The 17,280-nt window shown below is 30.8% G+C and overlaps 2 long non-coding RNA genes across 2 annotated transcripts; both read right to left on the bottom strand.

Annotated features, from left to right (window-relative positions):
* Positions 1-2,528: 2,528 nt before the first annotated feature.
* Positions 2,529-15,966, bottom strand: LOC128256403 (uncharacterized). Its single transcript, XR_008267772.1, has 4 exons — positions 15,878-15,966; positions 3,171-3,292; positions 2,723-2,884; positions 2,529-2,636 (listed from the first exon to the last, which is right to left on the bottom strand). It is a non-coding gene; the product is annotated as an uncharacterized LOC128256403 (long non-coding RNA).
* LOC128256402 (uncharacterized) lies at positions 5,655-6,453 on the bottom strand. The gene is made up of 3 exons (XR_008267771.1): positions 6,254-6,453; positions 6,117-6,194; positions 5,655-6,004 (listed from the first exon to the last, which is right to left on the bottom strand). It is a non-coding gene; the product is annotated as an uncharacterized LOC128256402 (long non-coding RNA).
* Positions 15,967-17,280: the final 1,314 nt, after the last annotated feature.

Below are 17,280 nucleotides of genomic sequence, written 5' to 3'. Positions count from 1 at the left end.
AGGCTCTGTTGCAGAGAGGCGATCAGTGATTCTAAGCCATTGGATCTGTTGAATCGCTGTTTGTTTCTGGTATTGGTCTGTTGTTGTGATTGGAACCTGGAATCTGGATACCAAAGAGTGTTAGCGAATGACACTCCGGGTGTTATGGTCGAATATACTGGCGTTTCTGCGTTTGCGTGTCTGGGGGCCCTTAATGGAGGGTACTAAAGAATACTTCGGGCATCCCCTATAGTTGGCAGTACGGTTACCACCGCAATTACCGCATTTTCTCACAGTTGCATCGTCCGAGCAAAGTGCAATATGTTTTGGAGTGATCGAATTCTTGACAGTTTGTGCATTAAACAGGGGTTTTCCGCTTGTATGGTTCTCCACAGATATTCTACGATTTAGACGGTATTTTGTTGATTTGCTTCGTTTCGGGACTTAGTTCAATTTTAAACTTAGACTGCGGAACTTGTTTACGTTCGGCTTCTGAGACTTCTGGGTTTGGCGAACCCAATTTGTTGCATGAATGCCTGTAAGCAACTTTTTACGTAACTAATTACTTGTGATTATTTTTTTTATTATAATTATAATAATTATAATTATTTTATTTTCAGTCATAAGTTTGCAACTCAGTAAAGTATATAAATTCTTGATCAGCATCGATCTAGCCGTCTGTCCGTCCGTTTCTACGCAAACTAGTCTCTCAGTTTTAAAGTTATCTGCATGAAACTTTCCCAAAAGTTGTCTTTCTATTGCAGGTAGTATATCGGAACGAGCCGGATCGGGCGACTATAGCTTATAGCTCCCACAGAAACACTCGGAAAAATAAAAGATAAAAAAAATATAAGTGCTGTTTTTAAAATTTTTTTTTTTAGTTCTTTGAGATATTGTAAAGGTTAAATTTTTTAGAACTACGGTTTAAATTTCATCAAAATCGGACAACTTATCATATAGCTCCCATGTAAACAATCAAAACTTCTCTACTTATGTTTATACCCTTGCAGAGCGTATTATAATTTCAGTCAGAAGTTTGCAACGCAACGAAGGAGACATCTCCGACCCTATAAAGTATATATATTCTTGATCACTAGGAGAGTCTATCTAGCCATGTCCGTCTGTCCGTCCGTTTCTACGCAAACTAGTCTCTCAGCTTTAAAGCTATCTGCATGAAACATTCCCCAAAATTTGTCTTTCTATTGCAGGGATTATATAAGTCGGAACGATCCGGATCGGACGACTATAGCATATAGCTCCCATAGGAACAATCGGAAAAATTAATAACAAAAAATTATAACTTTGCTGTTTTTTTAATTTTTTTTAGTCTTCAAAATATAGTAATGGGTAAATCTTTCAGAATTACGGTTTAAATTTCATTAAAACCAGACGATTACGTATTTTTTCTATTTTGTAATTTTTTTTTAGATTCTTTTTGACTTATTATTAAGTTGACAATTCATAATTAAGCTTTTAATAATATTAATATCGGAAAACGATATCACATAGCTTCCATACACTGGTAAAAAAACGTAGTAAATTTAAATATTTTGTATTCAATTTAAATATATTTCGCTTTGATTTTCATCCATTGCGGTTTATATTTACTTTAAATATGCACCGTATTAATTTTAATTTCGTATTTAGTTTAAATATTTTCAGAGTAATTTTTAATATTTTAAATATTTTATTTAAATTTGGTCCATATTTAAGTTAAATATAATTCATTGTTTAATTAAACACGATGCGTGTTTGTTTTGAATATTAAAACATTTAACTTAACTAGAAATCGTATTTAAAGTAAGTATGAAACATGCTTGTTTAAAATATTAAATTAAATTTAATTTAAGTAGAAACCGTATTTAAATGAATATGAAATAAATTTAAGTTAAATTCGGAACATCTTTGTTTTAAATATTATAATATTCAATTTGATTTATAATCGTATTTAATGTTAATATAATATATTTAAAGTAATTAGGAAACATGTTTGTTTTAAATATTAAATTAAATTAAATTTAATATAAGTAGAAACCGTATTTAAATTAATATGAAATAAATTTAAATTAAATTTAAATTAAATATTATAATATTTAATTTGATTTATAATCGTATTTAATGTTAAAATAAAACATATTTTAATCTAATATTCAAAATTTAAATACAGTGCAATTCATATTTAATTTTCATTCATATTTAAATCAAATATGAATTTAAATATTTTAAATTTTAATTTAAATATGAATTAAATAAAATGTATTATTTAGAGCCTTATATATATATATTTATTATATTTAAATCAAATGCAGGGTATATTCATTTAAATAATTTAAAAACGTTTTTTTAACATAAGAAAACATGAAGCAGTTTATTTTTTTTAATCATTTTATTTCAGCACAATTTATTAACAGTACGGCTTATATAGTTTATCAAAGAACATAGAACATCATACATGATTTTAAAGAACTGTTTTTAAATTCGAACAGTTTTTACTGACAAGTTCAGCAATCCCATGGCGATAGTCGGCGATGGAATTCACTCGAAGGACTAAACTTTCCTGGGAGTCAAGCAAAGTGTATTATATCCTGGTTTTTGATGATTTTGAAGAAAAGGTAAAATTAAGGGAAGCAGGATAATCAAAATGAAGTCTGATGAATCTGTTATTAAAATAAAAATTAAAAAAAAGACAAAAATAAGAAATTTAATTCAAAAATAAAACAAAATATCTTATAATGTAATTTACCTATAGTCTCTCAATTCTTGAAATTCATAAACAGCTTCTTGCTGTTCACGTTGTGGATGTTATACGCAATAGTACTGTTGTATATTCTCCTTAAACGATTCCCATTTTGAAGCTAATGCGCCTTTCCTTTCCAGGGAACATTAAATCAAAATCGATTTTTATCTGAAAATAGATTTGTTTTCTAAACTTGGGTTTTTCTAAGTCATACGGTATCACTATGGATTGTTTTATGCTTTTTTATTGTTATTATTATTGATTTGGTTTTTTAAAATATTACAAAATAATAACAATGCTTAAACTATCATTATTTTCTAATATTTTAAAAAATCAAATCAAGTATTCGAAGTTTGAAAACTTTGTTATTCTTTTATCCATACAAAGATTTAAACATTATGCTACTAGCGGTCCCTGAAATATTTAAAAAAAATAAAAAAAATACGGCTTTTACCAAATACTTTTATGAGCTTTGCTGCTGTAATCAAATTTTATTCTCGGCGTGGTTGAAGGTGGGTGCAAAATTTGTATTTCTTTCGGCAAGGATGAGCGTGATAACCTAATTCAAGTAGATATCTTTAGGAAGACCGCGCAAAAAAATATGCGTGTAAATGAATAATCAGTGAATGATCAGCAAAGAAAACGTAACGAATAATGCAGAGTATATTAATAAAAACAAGAAAGAAAGCAAACTTCGGAAAGCCGAAGTTCATATACCCTTGCAGCTATTGCAAGAATTAAATACTTTTGAAAACATTAAAATTATGATTTACTTGCAGCTCAATGATGATTTGATGATTTGCAGCTCAATTATTAGATAGTTATTTTATATATTTATTTCTATGGGAGCTATATGATATAGTCGTCCGATTTTGATGAAATTTATACCGTAATTCTAAAATATTTAAACATTACTATATGTCAAAGAACTAAGAAAAAAATTAAAAAAACAGCTAAGTTATAATTTTTTTTCATTTTTTTTCCGATTTTTCCTATGGGAGCTATATGATATAGTCGTCCGATTTTGATTAAATTTAAACCGTAATTCTAAAATAATAATTAACCATTATTATTTGTCGAAGAACTACAAAAAAAATTAAAAAACAGCAAAGTTATAATTTTTTTTATTTATTTTTTCGATTGTTCCTATGGGAGCTATATGCTATAGTCGTCTGATCCGGCTCGTTCCGACTTATATACTACCTGCAATAGAAAGACAACTTTTGGGAAAGTTTCATGCAGATAGCTTTAAAACTGAGAGACTAGTTTGCGTAGAAACGGACGGACAGACGTACATGGCTAGATCGACTCGCCTAGTGATGCTGATCAAGAATATTATACTTTATAGGGTCGGAGATGTTTCCTTCACTGCGTTGCAAACTTCTGACTGAAATTTTAATACTCTCTGCAAGGGTATAAAAATGAAATATTTAATTTCAATATGTAAGTATTAAATTGAACCATATTAAACTTAAATATGGGACGTTTCACATCAACCGGCCCAGAGCTCTGCCCAAAATTCTACTGAACGAAAATGGACTTATTATAGCTTAAAATTCTGAAATATTTAAACATTACTATATGTCAAAGAACTAAGAAAAAAATTAAAAAACAGCTAAGTTATAATTTTTTTTCATTTTTTTTTCCGATTTTTCCTATGGGAGCTATATGATATAGTCGTCCGATTTTGGTTAAATTTAAACCGTAATTCTAAAATAATAATTAACCATTATAATTTGTCGAAGAACTACAAAAAAAATTAAGAAACAGCAAAGTTATAATTTTTTTTATTTATTTTTTCGATTGTTCCTATGGGAGCTATATGCTATAGTAGTCCGATCTGGCTCGTTCCGACTTATATACTACCTGCAATAGAAAGACAATTTTTGGGAAAGTTTCATGCAGATAGCTTTAAAACTGAGAGACTAGTTTGCGTAGAAACGGACGGACAGACGGACATGGCTAGATCGACTCGCCTAGTGATGCTGATCAAGAATATTATACTTTATAGGGTCGGAGATGTTTCCTTCACTGCGTTGCAAACATCTGACTGAAATTTTAATACTCTCTGCAAGGGTATAAAAATGAAATATTTAATTTAAATATGTAAGTATTAAATTTAACCATATTAAACTTAAATATGGGACGTTTCACATCAACCGGCCCAGAGCTCTGCCCAAAATTCTACTGAACGAAAATGGACCTATTATAGCTTAAAATTTTCGTCAATTCATACCCTTTCGAATGAAAAGTGGCGTTTTGAAAAATTCAAAATGGCGTCCTTTCTGTGACTCTAAATGCACAAGTATTTGTGGACTTAGCAAACAAATATATTAAATACTTTATGAAAAACAGTATATCTCGATGGATAATGACTGATTCTTATAGTTTTGAGGTTGCTGATTACGAATCTGAAGTCAGATTTTTAAAATTCAAAATGGCGGTTCCAATATGGCGGATCAATTTTTTAAAAGTTAATGAATTCACTTGAAATTCATAACTCGGGGGTTTTTGGAGTCGCTGATTACGAATCTGAAGTCAGATTTTTAAAATTCAAAATGGCGGATCCAATATGGCGGATCAATATATTTTTTTTTTTGCATAGGATGTGAAAAGCTGCTTTCAGGTACCCTGTAGCCATGCTTCAGGGTTATGGATAGTGCAAACACACAACTGCGCATTTATTTTTGCATAAGAACAGGCATGGGCACGCCTGGGCTCCCTGAGCTCCGGCGGCTCTTTCCGTTATGTTTTGCAATAGGCGACAGCCTGTCGGCAGAGGCCTCAGCGCACATTTACAAAAACAAATGCCATGCAAAAAAGCGCAGTTAGGTCTGCTCGCTCGAGAATACAAAAACAAAATGCTGCGGCGACGCTGGTTGTTGTTGTAACAATTTTATTGTGCATCTATTTTTTTGTGCTTGAAGACTACTGCGCATTTATTTTTATGCTTGAAGACTGCTGCGGAGAGTTTGAACCTCCATATTAAAATAGGAATATTTTTCATATTCTTTCGTTTCTATATTGGTTTTGTCTTGAATTTCATTTTTCATTCCAACCATGGCAGATCGCACTAAACAATTACCAAATTGTCTGTTTCACACAGATAGATGCATTAACCCTTTCAATCGTGATAAACATAAAGGTTCAGGACTAAGAAAAGTATCGTTCTTATTGAAATTTCCCCAGATACGAGAAAATGCTCGTATTTGCAATGAATGTCGGAAATTTTGTACCACAGATGATTCAACTGAAGAACGGGACACGTCTTTCACAGATGAATATGAACTGAAAGAAAATGTTTATCAAGAGATGAACAATTAGAGGAAATGCTTAGTGGGCTTAAGGTTAAATTTTCTTCTTTAGAAACAAATGACCCGTTACGATTATCTATACTCACAATTGCTCCTGAATGTTGGACTATTCGACAAAATGCTTCAGAATTTGTTACCTCGGAAAGACTAAAAAAGCAAAAAAACTTAAGAAAAACAGAAGGTGTTTTGTCAACTCCCAATTCAAAAAGAGGCAAATGTTTACCTGATGATACGATTAAAAAGTTCGAGATGATTATGAAAGCGACCTAAACAGTCGCATAATGCCTAACAAAAAGGACACTGTTTCCATTAAAGTCAATGGACAAACTGAAAAATTTCAAAAAAGGCTATCGCTTTCTGATATTAAAGTTTTACACACACAATTTAAGGAACAGTATCCTACTTTTAAAATTGGTTTGACAAAGTTTGCAGAGCTTCGGCCAAAGTATTGTATCACTGCTGGATCATCAGGTACACATAGTGTGTGTGTCTGCGTTATTCACCAAAATTTCAAAATGATGATAGATGCTTTAAATTTAGAAAAATTAACTTTTAACTCGGAGGATACTTTGAAAGACTGGAATGATTGCTTTAACTGAATTACCAACTTGTTTCCTTTTGGAATGTACCTCATGTCCTGGAATTGCAAGCTTTTGTAACAAGCTATCAAAATTCTAGAGGAAAATGATATTTCCGAAATTATTTGTTGTTGTTGGCAATTTACTTTGCTTTTCTTCAGAAGATTTTATTTCTAAAATTTCAGAAGACTTACAAAAGGTTTGCCTCATCATTTTATTTCTAAAAATCTGTCAAAGAATTGAAAGATAATCTGAAAGAGAATGAGGTGATACTGCAATGTTTTCTGAAAATTATGCTTTTATTGCACAGGACGCTGCTCAAAGTTTTCACTATAATAACGACCAGTAAACAGTTCACCCTGCAATATTTTATTACAAGCTTCATGGTAAATTAAACCATTCCCGTATTGTATTGCTTTCAGAAAGTACCACGCACGATACTGCCGCAGCGAACATTCTGCAGCAAACAGTTATTCCTGAGATTAAAAAGGCTTGCCCAAAAGTAAATAAAATAATTTACATTACTGATGGTGCGAAACAGCACTATAAGAATAGGTACCAAATGATGATCACAAACAAGATTTTAATCTGAAGGCAGAGTGGCATTACCATGCAACAGCTCATGGCAAAGGAGCTTGCGATGGCATAGGAGCTGTTTTAAAAAGGGAGGCTACACGTGCTAGTCTGCAAGCTTAGCCAGAAGAAGCAATTTTATCGGCAGAAGGTCTTTTTCAGTGGGCAAAAAAGCACTACAAAAGTACCCAATATTTTTATTACAATAAAAAGCAGCATGAAAGAGTTCAGTGATCTCTGTCAAAAAGATTTTCACTAGCACCTGCTGTAACTAAAATTAAAAATTTTCATTGTTTTAAAGTTCCTTCGGAAAAAAAATTAGAAATATACAGGTATTCAAATGCACCAAAACCAACTGCAGTTATCCAATACAAGTGAATTCGGTAAGATGAGCGCTTAAAGGGTGTGTTTTTAGCGTGAAGCATGGCTACAGGGTACCTGAGAGCAGGTTTTCACTTCCTATGCAAAAAAAAATATTGATCCGCCATATTGGATCCGCCATTTTGAATTTTAAAAATCTGACTTCAGATTCGTAATCAGCAACTTCAAAAACCCCCGAGTTATGAATTTCAAGTGAATTCATTAACTTTTAAAAAATTTATCCGCCATATTGGAACCGCCATTTTGAATTTTAAAAATCTGACTTCAGATTCGTAATCAGCAACCTCAAAACTATAAGAATCAGTCATTATCCATCGAGATATACTGTTTTTCATAAAGTATTTAATATATTTGTTTGCTAAGTCCACAAATTCTTGTGCATTTAGAGTCACAGTAAGGACGCCATTTTGAATTTTTCAAAACGCCACTTTTCATTCGAAAGGGTATGAATTGACGAAAATTTTAAGCTATAATATGTCCATTTTCGTTCAGTAGAATTTTGGGCAAAGCTCTGTGCCGGTTGACGTGAAACGGTTCATATATATTTTTTAAAACAAAGATGAACCACTTAAAATCTTATATTTTTCTTATTAATTTAAATAGGTACATATTAAGTCATGCAATTTAAAAAGTTTTGTACTTAATATTATGATTTAATATTTAATTTAAATACTTTTATATTGAACACATCAATTTAATATTCAGACATTTATTATTAATATTCCTTTCTTTTAACAGTGTATTTGTTTTTTTATTCTATTCTCAATACAGCCACATATGCATGCACGTGCAGAATGCGTTTACCGCTTTTTTTTTTTATTTCTTTGGCGGTAAATAGAAACGGTAAACGCATGCTGCACATGCAAGTTAACCAACCCGTGAAACCGGACCGCTTATGGAATTAATAAACAATTTTTTCAAAATTCAATTTAAACAATCTTTGCCTATGCCTTTGCATTTGCCTTTGTCTTTGCCCATGCCTTTGGCTTTGGGGTCCGCTCTTGATTTCCCTACCAAATAAACAAACAAATCCTAAAGTAAACATAAGATTCCACTCGAAGCCCAATCAATTGCGTTCTAAGTTCAAACTATTGCGATCCAAGCCCAAACAAATTTCATCGGTCAGCATATTTGAATTTCACAATAGGATGCCATGATTTCATCCTAAGCTTATATTCTAAACAAAAGGAAAAGTTCGAGAAGCTCAAAGAAAAGCTTCTGGCCGAGTTTCGTTGGATAAGATTTTAGAATTAAGCCGGCAGTCCATCTTTGATCAAGAAACAGTTCGGAAGTAAGAAATTCGATTGTGAAAAATTAAGTGTATTGTACTTGTAAAATTAAATAAAAAGGTTTAACACCAAGTTACTAAAAATAAAAATATATTTTTTTAACAATATTACTAGTGATAAATCTAATTGGCGCCCAACGTGGGGGAAAGTTAAACAAAAACACAAATATATCAACTGGAAGAATAAAAACAGAAATATTTCTTTTAAACAAAGAAGGAAGGAAGGAAGGGCTGAAGGGCATTCCCTCGCCAAAATTCAACACGACTACAACGAAAATAACAAAGAAGGAAGGTAGCTGAAGGGCATTCCCTCGCCATCATCAAAGAAGATAAGCTTAATAATTAAAAGATCGTAAGAAATATGAACAATTATATTTAAGTAAAAATTTAATTTGGAAGATATAGAAGATTTAATAAATTAGAAATGACCGATAAGCCAAGCACAAGTAAAATGGCGAATCAAGAATTTGAAAAGCAAGCCTTTTTGACCAAAGAATTAATAAAACAGATTGTTTCAACAGAGGTAAATACTTTAAAAAACGAAATAGAAACACTGAAAGCAGAACTTCAAACGAATGTCAATAAAGTAGAAGATTATAAAATTGAAGAAGTTGACAATTTGATAAAATGTGAAGAATCCTATGAAATCATTAAATCAGTTCCAGAATTTATGGGGGAACTTGAAAATTATGTGAGTTGGAGGGAAGCAGCAGAAAACGCTATGAGTCAGTATATTCGAAAAAGTAAGCGATATTTCGCAGCACTATCAATATTAAGGAACAAGATAACAGGAAAAGCAAACGATGCTCTAACCATCCACGGAACAGTCCTAAATTTTGATGCTATTTTAGCCAGGTACGATTTCGTTTTTAGCGATAGAAGACCGCTACACATTATCGAGCAAGAACTAAGTATTCTTACACAAGGAAAACTAAGTGTAATGGAATATTATAACCAAGTTTACAGGAAACTAACATTACTAACTAACAAAACTATAATGACATATGGTCGTAATAAGCCAATCACTTCAGAAATTAATGATAGACATAGACAGAGTGCATTAAGAGTTTTCATAACTGGCCTTAACGGCCCAATATTATCGACATCCAACTGACTTGCCTAATGCAATGGCGTTTGTACAAGAGATGGAAAGTAACAACATGAGATCAAAATTCGCTCACAATTTCATTGGAATGAGTTATAGAAAATATAACTCAAATTATACTACTAGCCCAGAACAAAATAATAATTATTTTAATCAAAAGACCACTAATTACAATAATTCAAACTATTTGAGATGCAATCAAAGATCACCACAACAAGTTAAAAATAATCAATGGAATCAGAGTCAGAATAATAATAATCAGTGGGGACAAAATAATAATTGGAAGTTTAATAACAATCAGGTACAGCCTGCTCCTGAACCCATGGAAATAAATGAATCAATCCAGTATCGAATTCGTCCTAATAACAATTTTAACAGGGGTAATAATAACAAACAAAATTATAATAATTATTATCCAATAAATAATTATAATCAAAACCAAGCGCAAAAAACAAATATAAGCGCCACTCAAAACAGACCAATTGAATCACATCCACAGTTAAAGCGGGAACCAACTGGTTCAATTAATCAGCCTGCTCAAAAAATTATGAGAGTAAATAACATAGAAGAGGATCATTTTTTAGATCAGAATCCGGAGTAGGATTACCCTACTTAATGAGAACTGACAAAAAAATCGAAAAGGAATTTCAAGTTTTGATTGATACAGGAGCAACATCTTGTTACATAAAAAGGGGAATTTATCAAAATTTACAAAAGAGTTTCAACCATTAATGGGTTTACAATAATAAAATATTATCATTTAATAACGATATTTAACACAAGACAAGTATTTTATGAAATAGAAGGGTTAGAGTCCGACTTACTTATAGGTTTTAATCTTTTAAAAAAAATAGGAGCGGTTATTGATATTCAAAAAGGGACCATCAATTATAACGGGAAAAAAGAAAAATTACTTTACGATGAGGATAATGCTTTAAACCAATTATCGCTAACAAATGGAAAAATTATCCTTCCATTAAAAGAATATATTATAAAAAAATACTTTGAAGAGCAAAGTGGAAATAAAACAGATTCACAAATGGTGGAAAAAAGTTTATTTAGCTTGGGATCACAGAATCCTGAGCAAGCCGACGTAGAATTATCCGTCAACAAAAAATCAAATAGTTTGGGATCTAGAAATCCTGAACACGCCGACGTAGAAAAATCCGTCAACAAAAAATTATATAGTTTTGGAAAAAAAAATTACTTAACACACCGACGAAGAATTTTCCGTCAACAAAAAGTTAAAACATTTGGGAACACAAAACCCTCAACGTGCCGACGTCGAACTATCCGTCAATAAAAAAGTAACAACTTTGGGATTAAAGGATTCCGAAAGAAATAAAATAAATAATATTAAAATGTTAAATTCAAATCAAGTAGAAGATTTGGAGAAAAGAATAATTGACATAATAGAAGAGGAACACTCTAAAATAAACCTACAAATTCCTTTTAGAACTGATATTCGGTGCGAAATAAATACAAATAACGACAGGGCCATTTATGGTAAACAATTTCCCTATGCTTTATCAGTTTCAGATTTCGTTACCAATGAAATCAATAGAATGATAAATGAAAATATTATAAGGCCGAGTAGAAGTCCTTACAATTCTCCAGTACTGGTGGTACCCAAAAAGGGTCAAAATGAAGACGTTAGGCCTAAACACAGACTTGTAATAGACTACAAAAAATTAAATGAGAACACAATACCGGATAGATACCCGATGCACGACCCATCTGTTATATTAGCCAACTTAGGAAAGGCAAAATATTTTTCCACAATTGATTTGGAATCAGGATTCCATCACATTCTTATGAAAGACTCAGATATTGAAAAAAACATCTTTTTCTATTAACAACGGAAAATTTGAATTTTTACGCATGCCTTTCGGGTTAACCAATGCGCCCAGAATTTTCCAGAGACCAATGGATGATATTCTCAGAGAACAAGTAGGAAAAACATGCCACGTCTACATGGACGATATTATAATTTTTTCAAACACAATCGAGCAACATTTCTCAGATTTAACTCAAATAATAGGTAGGCATTTTACAAAGAGCAAATATGAAAATTTCTCTCGAAAAATCGAAATTCTTTAAATTAGAAACCTCCTTTCTTGGTTACATTGTTTCTTTTAATGTAATCAAAACAGATCCTGAAAAAATTTCCACAATCTCAAGGTATCCGTTACCACAAAATATTAGAGAACTTCGAAGTTTTCTAGGCTTAACTGGCTATTACCGAAAATTTGTCCGTAATTATGCAAAAATTGCAAAACCACTTACAAAATATTTAGGAGGGGAAAATGGAAGTGTTTCTAAAAGAATATCTACAAAAGTTTTAATACAATTGGACGATTCAGCTATACAAGCTTTTAACGAACTAAAAGAGAATCTAATAGCACAAGTTGAACCGAGCAACTTTATGCCACAAACAAAAAGGAACTGCTAGCAATAGTATGGACCTTAAAGAATTTGAGAAATTATTTGTACGGAGTAGTTGATATAGAAATCCAAACGGACCATCAATCTTTGTCTTTCACGATTTCGGACAAAAATCCCAAAGTAGAAATGAAAAGATGGTATTCTTTATAGAAAGCTTTACCCCAAAAATAATATATAAACCCGGTACAACAAATGTTGTAGCCGATGCATTATCTCGAATACAAATAAATAACATTACAAACAGTGATGTAGAACAAACAGAACAGTCAGACTCAGATCAAAACACACAGCATTCTGCTGACAGTAGTTTTGAAAATGTAATACAAGAGACCCGTAAACCGTTAAATCAGTTTAAGCAACAACTGTTATTAACAACGGGGAGGTTTACAAAACGATGAAGATAAAGCCATAATTATAGAAGAAACACACAGTCGAGCTCATAGGGGTCTAGATGAAAATTATAAACAAATCAGTAGGTTATATTATTGGCCAAACTTATTTAAAAAATTGAAAGAATATATAAAAAATTGTGTGATTTGTAATGAAAATAAATATAACAGGCACCCAATAAAAATTCCAATCGGGGAAGCCCCGTTTCAAACTAAAGAAGGAGAAAATTTACATATAGATATATACTACGCGCACAACTTAACATTTATTACTTGTATAGACGCGTATTCAAAATACCTTGTTGTAAAAGAAATTCAAAATAAGTTAAACATTGAAATTAAGGTAATGGAACTACTTCAACAATTTCCCCAAGCAAAAGTAATTATGACCGATAACGAACCTAGTTTTAACCTCGGCCCAATTTAAATCATTTGCACAAAGGTGTGGAATTACTTTGCGTTACCCAGACCCAAGACACAGTACTTCAAACGGACAAGTAGAAAGAGCACACTCGACATTAACAGAAATAGCTCGCTGCATAAAAGAGGAGTTTAATTTAACTAATTTTTCCGAAATAGTTATTAGAGCCGCTCAAAAATATAATCAGAGCATTCATTCCACAACCAACGAAAAACCATTTGATATCCTATATAATAAAATTGATCATGATAATATTCCCATTGTCTTGAAGAATACACAATCTAAAATGTTAGAAACACATAATGAGAACAGAAAAGAAATAGATTATCATGTAGGACAAGTTGTTTATGAAAAGAAACATGGGGATCTAAACAACCTTAATTCCAGATATAAAAAACAAGTTGTAAAGGAAAATTTACCTAACAAAAAAATAATCAACAATAGAAATAGGATTATTCATAAAGATAATATTAAATTCTAATATAAACAAAAATATTTTGTTTTCAGAAAAATGTTTTTTTCAGTACTTATTCTCAACCTATTACTTTTAAAAAGTTCTGAAATAATTGACTATACAAGTCACGAATATTTATTATTTAAGGACAATAAAGACGTATTGACGTACGATTCATACGCAGATTTATTTCATATAACTAATTTAAGTTTTTATGAAGAAATAATTAACACGGAAACCAGATCTTTGACCAAAACATCAAAAACAGACATAGAATAAGAAATTTCAATGGACTTGGAACTCATTAAATTAACTTTTCAGAAATAATGCCAAAAAGACAAAAAAGAGGAATTAATGAAATAGGAACTTTATGGAAATGGATAGCAGGTACTCCTGATCATGATGATTTCATAACGGTTCAGAACAAAATAGACAGCCTAATTGAAAACAACAACAAGCAGTTCACAATAAATTCAAAATTATTTAATGAAGTAAAATATCTTACTGAAAGATTAAAAAATGTAGTTTTCAACGAGGAAACAATTTTACGAAAACATCGTTTGCGGTTACTCACATTTGACTTACAAAATTTATTAGATACTATTATCTTAGCAAAAGCAAAAATTTTTAATACAAAAATTTTAAACGAGAATGAAATTAAAGAAATTTACAATCATGAAAAACAATCTGTAGTATTATCTGACCTAATGGACATATCAACTTTTAAAATGTTATTAAATAATGATTTACTTGTAGTTTACATAAAATATCCCATGATTAACGGTAAATGTGACCTTTACAAAACAAGAGCTATTGCAAAATCCGATGGAAAATTATTAATAAATAATGAAGTTGCCAATTGCAAAAACAAATATTACCTAATGACTAATTTTAAGAAAGAAATGTTTAACAACTATTGTAAATTAAGTTTTGAAACTAATTGTTTTATTAAATTATTAAACGGCGAAAAAGCCAATTGCTCTTAAATAAGAGAAATTAATAATAAAATAGATATCTTACAGTATGGTGCCATTTTAATAACAGGAACAAATATAGTAGACAACACTCAATTAAAAGGTTCATATTTAATTTTGTTCAATGACTCAATTATCATTAATAACAGCACCTACATTAACAGCGAAAACAAAATATTAAACTATATAGCTTAGCATAAATTCATAAATTATGACATTTCCGAATATATTGCTTCAAATAATTCGGAGCTAACTCTTGACAATATAAACATTATCAATCCATTTGAAAAAATTAATAATACCAAAATATCAGTTTCCTTTATATTATTAATTTTTATCATTATATTTTTAATATTATTACTTTACATAATATATAGAAACTTTGTAACCAAAAAACAACGGCCAGAACTAGAAATCAGTACAAACCAAGAAAAAGTTTTAAAAAAAGAAAATACAAACCAAGATGAAATTTTAATAGAAGAAAACACAAATCACGAAGAAACTTTTGAAGAAAAAGATACAAACCAAGACCAATGTTTTTTTTCAAAACTAAGAGAACGCTTGAAAGAAATTCATAATGAATCGGGGCGATCCATTTTAGAAGGGGGAGAGTCAACCAACCCGTGAAACCGGGCCGCTTATGGAATTAATAAGCAATTTTTTCAAAATTCATTTTAAACAATCTTTGCCTATGCCTTTGCATTTGCCTTTGTCTTTGCCCATGCCTTTGGCTTTGGGGTCCGCTCTTGATTTCCCTACCAAATAAACAAACAAATCCTAAATTAAACATAAGTTTCCACTCGAAGCCCAATCAATTGCGTTCTAAGTTCAAATTATTGCGATCCAAGCCCAAACAAATTGCATCGGTCAGCATATTTGAATTTCACAATAGGATGCCATGATTTCATCCTAAGCTTATATTCTAAACAAAAGGAAAAGTTCGAGAAGCTCAAAGAAAAGCTTCTGGCCGAGGTTCGTTGGATAAGATTTTAGAATTAAGCCGGCAGTCCATCTTTGATCAAGAAACAGTTCGGAAGTAAGAAATTCGATTGTGAAAAATTAAGTGTATTGTGAAAAAAAAGGTTTTACACCAAGTTACTAAAAATAAAAATATATTTTTTTAACAATATTACTAGTGATAAATTTAATTTGCATGCATACAAACATGTATACACAGCGTGCGTATGTATGTACATAACATTACCACATTTATATTTTTATTTTTAGATTGGTCCTTACCAAATAGTTATGCTTCCGAAGCTAAAAATTAATCTTGGCGTGATCTTAATCTTGAGGGTTAATCAAGTTTAACTAGATCGCGGTAAAATACACATTTAAATGTGGGAATAGCTCTAGAAGATATTTGTTTTTAATAATTTTCACACACTCACATACAAATATATGTATGTTTCCGTTTACCGTTTCTACCCAAGCAATTTGAGCGTTTTCTGACGGTTTTCTGATGCTTTTTTTGAGCATTTAAAGTCATAAAGTGTGAAAAAAAGTGTCCGGAAAGAGTATTTTTTTCTTTGAAAACGGTTGCACTTTAAGAGACAGATTTCTTCCGATGGAAGCATAGAAAACCCTCAGAAAAGGCACAAAAAAGTACCATTTTTAGACGCTTAAATTTCTACGAAAAATACTCTTTTCAGACTCTTTTTCGTTTGAACAAGAATTGAAAAATATAAATTTTTACACTTATTATACTTAATATTTAATTTACTCAAAAATAAACAAGATACTTAGGAATAAAAATTTAAAAAAAAACATATGTTCAAGATGATAAAATAAGATTAAATGTCGAACTCACAGTCACATGTTTTGAATTATGATATATAGGAAACTTAACCGATAATTTTTAAATTTAAATTATGAAATAGTAGAAACTTAAACATTAATTCTTAAATTTTTATATATTTTGTTGTACTTCTTTGTTTGTTTTCTTATAATATTTAATTCTGTCATTGGCAGTTTGGAACCATTTGCTGCATATTAATGAGAATTGCTTCTCGTCGACAGCCAATTTTTTATTGAAAGCACCAAAAAAAGAGTAAGAAAATAAAGAATTCAATAAAAAAATATTAAAATTGATTAAAGTCAAAATTTTAAAATGTAATATTTACTTCTAACTTCTGTTGTAATTGCCAAGCTTAGGACACAGATTTTGGTGTTGGTCCCCTTTCACGAATACTTAGTAGCAATTTCATACGTAAATATTTTTTTCCACATTGTGCGCAGAAATTTAGCAGGATCGGCAATGTTATAGTTTATCAATTCTGGCTCCTACAAAAAAAAAATAGATTGCATTATTTTATTGAAACTTTAACTACAATATTAATTAGTCTTACCAGTTGTTCACACAATTCAGCTGAATTGTTTAGGTCCTCTTAAAATTTTATAAGGTCTTCTAATTTATCAAAGGGCTTAGGTGGTAGCAGCATTTGAGTCTTATTTCCTTGTACAAGCTTTCGTTGTGCTATCACTTCCGTTAGTAGGCGAGTTCGAATATTTGTGTTTTCAGCTTCCAACTAACTTTTTTTACTAAACGTTCCTTAAGATCTATAAAAATTTAACTTGGTGTTGTTCGTAAACTGTAAAGTAACTATTATCTACCTTCTACATTTTTATTCAATGTTTGCATC

Source organism: Drosophila gunungcola (assembly GCF_025200985.1).
Source record: "Drosophila gunungcola strain Sukarami chromosome 2R unlocalized genomic scaffold, Dgunungcola_SK_2 000017F, whole genome shotgun sequence".
Lineage (NCBI taxonomy): Eukaryota > Metazoa > Arthropoda > Insecta > Diptera > Drosophilidae > Drosophila > Drosophila gunungcola.
This window is presented reverse-complemented; position numbering and strand designations above follow the sequence as displayed.